Source organism: Montipora capricornis, chromosome 3 (genome assembly GCF_036669925.1).
Source record: "Montipora capricornis isolate CH-2021 chromosome 3, ASM3666992v2, whole genome shotgun sequence".
NCBI classification, from domain to species: Eukaryota; Metazoa; Cnidaria; class Anthozoa; order Scleractinia; family Acroporidae; genus Montipora; species Montipora capricornis.
In genome coordinates, this window is record NC_090885.1 from 48877856 (window position 1) to 48882882 (window position 5027).

Consider the following 5027-nt stretch of genomic DNA (forward strand, 5'->3'; position numbering starts at 1 on the left):
GACCTAAGCGATCTGTTAAGATCACCGATCGTTTCACATGTACCTCCGCAAATGTCATTTATTGCATAACCTGCACGTTATGCAATAAATTATACATTGGTGAGACAGGTAGACGACTAGGTGACCGATTCCGCGAACACCTTCGCGATGTTGAGAAGAATGACAAGGATGCATCCAAGCCAGTCGCTCGCCATTTTAATCTGCCTAACCACTCCAAAAAACACATGGCTATCTGCGGCCTTTCCCTACATCTAGGTAGGACGGAAAGCCGCAAGAATCTGGAACAAAAATTCATCTTTCAAATCGGCACCCTTAATCCTCATGGTATTAACGAATGCTTTTCATTTAACTAATATATTCCTATTTTTCACGTTGCCATGTTACCACCAATAGCGTAGCTCCTACTCTACTATAAAAACTACACGTAACCCATAATCCCTCGATTCGCTCTGACGAAGGGCTAACGCTCGAAACGTCAGCTTTTAGAATCTCTGTACGGTGGCCAATTTACATTATCAACTCCATTGATAAAACCAAATTTTTGTATACTACTTCCCCACCGACGCAGCACCACAGTTTCTTTAGAAACTACCCCTTCATTTCGAAATTCAGCCACCGTTTGGCTACTGTTATTTGACATATCAGTGTTTTAATGTTTGATTGCTGTATGGAGCTACTTTGTGTATTTTACAGACTTGCATGTATGTTTGCCTACTTTTCGTTATGGGCTTGTTTTGTATAAGTTTCAAAACAATTTAATGTGTTGTGTTCCAAATATTGAAATATATAACTATATCAGATGGACTGATAGCTGTACAACATCAATAGTTTAATTGTTCTTCAATTGCTTTTTCAAGGAGAGGGAAAAAAACAGACTTAATGTCACGGATGTTATGTAACGTCCGTGACAAAACTTGTAATCACTGTCCCTCTTTTAAGAAATAATTTGGAAGAAATTTTACATGACATGTGATTAGTTCCCTGCAAGGTATTAATTGTGATGTAAACGTTTTAAGTTAAAAAATATTACATGCTTAGTTTCCATTAGTTTAAATATGCATTGCAGCGATTGATCATCAAAAGAAAAATCAACACTTACATACTTTGTGTCCCCCCCTGAGAACAGTTTTGCCCAAGGTAATAAAAAACATTTTGCAGTACACTTTGACATGTCTACAATGCACTGCGGGTAATAATTCAATCAGAAACACAGTTTTAAAAACAATGATTTTCACATTTCTCATGTGGAATTGCCCAACACCTAGTATGGAAATAATGCTTTCCATCTATTTAAACTCTAGCACTTGTATTTATTTATCACTTGATAATGGAGTTACGATGACTTCGAAAGGTCCTGAAAATAAAAATCTAGTCAGTTTTATAAGTTTTTCTAAACCTTTCCAAACAATTTGAAAATACATGTATCTTTTAAGTTATCACCACAATAGTTGTGATAGTAATAGGTTCATCTGGAAAATGCCTTGTCTCCGGCATTGACCTGCCATGTAGACTTTTGGTGCGAGTGCAGAAAAGGATAGTTTGAGGCAAGACTACTGCTTTCGTTATATGATGAGGTGTGTAAAGGGTGAGTCACCTGAATGTGTTTAGTGTCTGCTGAGTATTTGATCAAAACTCTGTCTTTTCGTCTTTCATATTGATAACAAAGTACCCGAGAAGACCAGAAATCAAAGCAGGAAATGCCAGAAAAAATCAACGAAGGAGGGAGTTCATTGTTCAGATAACCAGTCAAAGAGTGAGTTTTGTCTTCTTAATTGGAACCCCTTTTGAACTACTTATCAGCAATTCAGCTCTCGTATATAGGAATATAACAGGTCTTTTCCATTGATAGATAGGGGACACGTTGGAATAGAGCTCTCCCCTCTGAAAAAGTGAGGTCGATAGGAAATGACATGCAGGCTAGACGTTGTGTGTTGTCTCCAATTGAGTTGGCTTCTGTTGCAAGAGATAAGTGCCCTTAAGGACATTCGCGCCAATTGTTACTGCGCATCCTTACAGCGCACGCAAATTCACATGCCACGTCATGCATAGGGCGCGCGTGCTAACTACTAAAATGAACAATGATAGGGCAGATGGCCATTGCTATAGCTTTGCTTGGATTTAACGATCTTGGATGTTCGGTGACCCCTCCTTTTCTTTTCAGAAACAGATTTTATTTACAATTATCTCCACATTGGCCAAACATGAACAAAAACATCAATGTGGGAAGCTAAAAAAAATTCAAGAATTCTGTCCTCGGGACATGGAATCCTGCCATGGTATGGTAGCTAAATGCAAACTTGTTCTTTAAGGAACCTCAACAGTTAACTAAATTCACTTCATGGGTCCACTTAAACATGTTTGGTAGAGAACATTTCACTTCAAAGATATAATTGCAATATTTTTGGGCTTACAGACACTGTGGCCTTATTGGCTAAAGAAGCCGGATTTTTTCAGATTTAGGGTGTTCTGCCGGGCAAGTTCTCTCCAAAACAAAGTCGGTGACCCCCATTTTTTTACATTTCTGACATCACTAACTCATAATCTTTCAATGGTAAAATTTGCAGAAAAAATCAATGTTAGAAAATTTTTGCGCAAACGTCCTTAAGAGGCTTTTATTATGAAAGCCATGGTTTCAATCAAGGATGGCTCCATAGAAACAGATCTTTACACCAAACCCGCCGACAAACATCAATATCTTCTCACTTCATTTTGTCACCCCCATCATACCAAACCCTCCATCCCTTACAGCTTGGCCCTCCGACTATGCCGTGTTTGTTCCAGCCATGACACATACTTACAACGCACAAATAAACTAACAAACTACCTACAACCCCGGTCAAAATTGTTGGAACACTTCATGGGAATCTCCCCCTTCCCCCTTCACAAAGTTGAAAACAGTTGGTGATCACACATTTTCCTGCAAAACTCGCGGTATTCCCCAACTTTGTAAGGGGGGAAGGGGTACAGTGTCGTGAAGTGTCAAGTGTTCCAACGATTATTGTCCGGGGTTGTCTGTAGACGTGATAAGATCAGAAAGTTCGAGAGAGATAGTGAGGCAACATTGTGCGTCACGCTTTTCGTGTGTCTTGTGAAGACTCTAGGCAGTTTATTCTATATTTTGGAAGACAAATGCTATGTTCTACGTTGAACTGGGACATTCCTTTACTAATTGCATGGTATATTATATAACAGTCAAAGAAAGGAAATTTATGAAAACAGAACATAAAAAAGAGTTGTTGAAATTGCCCCCAAGAAGTCCGGATTTGGCTCCTATTGAAAATTTCTTTCACTTTGCAAATAATGCACTACAAGAAGAAGCCAAATTGCACCGTATCACAAGCGAAATGTTCCAAGAATTTAAAGAGCGAGTCATGCGTACAATAGCGGGAAGTCCCTTAAACGACAGTTAACAATTTAATTGCTTCAATGGACAAGAGACTACATGATGTACTCTTAAGTAAGGGAAACCGCCTAAAATATTAATTTTAACGAGGTACATATTCCAACCATTTGTTGCACAAATCCAACAGAAAGAATTATGGAAAGTATGAATTTCCAACTGAGTACTTCATTCGTAAGCAGTAATTAAGTATTTGTTAATACAAAATTGACCGTCTGCACGCAAATCGTTTCAAAGTGAATAAAAACTTGGACAGAAACTTTTGGTTCATTCCCCCTTGTACTAAAGCCACGAAGTTTGAAAACATGATTTCCGACAAATATTTATTACAGCGAATTTAATGGGAAAGATAAATATTTGCATGTACGTTCTGTGATATTAGCGCATTGCTCATAGCAGAGGCCACATAAACACGGCTGGTCAAATCAATAATAACCACGGAGAGCCTCAACGAATTACCATCAAACAAAGGCCATTTGAAACTACAACCGGATGTGAAATAAACCTCTTTTTTGCTCAAGATGAATGACTTTCGACATACATGTTCACTTGCGATATCTCTACCGTCCTACTTTGCTGTTTTCTTGTACAGACCTCAGTTGAAAATGGTAATTCGTGTTCTTCAAAGTATCAAATGTCTAACACTAAGATCTTCTTTAATTTTCACGAATTACCCTGTAAGATCCCATTGTTTACGGCTAATTTTATCGGGAATTCCAAAAAAGCTGCGACAGTATATAGTGCTTTTCAAACAGAAGTTCTTTTACAGTGATTTTCATAACTGAAACCGGTAGACCGGTTTAAAGAAGTTGATAACAATGGTAATTCGTCATGGTAATTCGTGTCGTCCGTTCGCGCTCTTAAAGATCAGTGATATTTCATACATCGTTACTGACAACAACGGTGGTCATTTTTTTCAGCGCATTAGGCAATATTTTACGGAAGATTTTACGAACTAGCGATGGTGTTTTCTTGAGAAGGCACAATTAGGTCAGGAAAACAGTGTGGGCAAGGTTGAATCTCTCGTTGTTCACTTGGCGCGATTTGGACGTGAAAGCGATAAATGCGCCAACGGCAACGCATCATATCAGTCTCCATGGAGTCTATTGTCCCACCTCGCGCAAATACTATTTCCTCTTTTCCTGTACAAAAGATAGGTGCATCGTGCTTAAATTCAATGTCTTTGGAGTAGTGCGACTTGGGAGCTGGTAAGTGTACAGTTTGCCCCTCGAGAGGTAATAGCAAATCGTGCCAAGGGATAATCTTCTCCAACCAACGAAAATCATTCAAAAATATTACTTCACATAATTCAGCACCTACCCAGGCAAAGCTAGTTGTTGCCCGATTTGTAAATGTTCTGTATATTGTATTCAGAGGATTTAGAAGGAATGTCTTATCACAGTTACATGGACCAATAAGAAGGATGTTCCTATTTTTGCCACGCCCTTTAATTAAAAGAGATCGTACTGCTTCGGCAAATTCTGTTTCTGATATACCATTTCGCTGCAGAATATCTCGAGCCATACATAACCACTGGGTGTTGCATAGTTCAACGCGATCTTGATGTTTTACCGCATGCAGTATTTCCACAGGTGTTCTTTGACTTCTTTGAAGGTTAGAAGGGGCT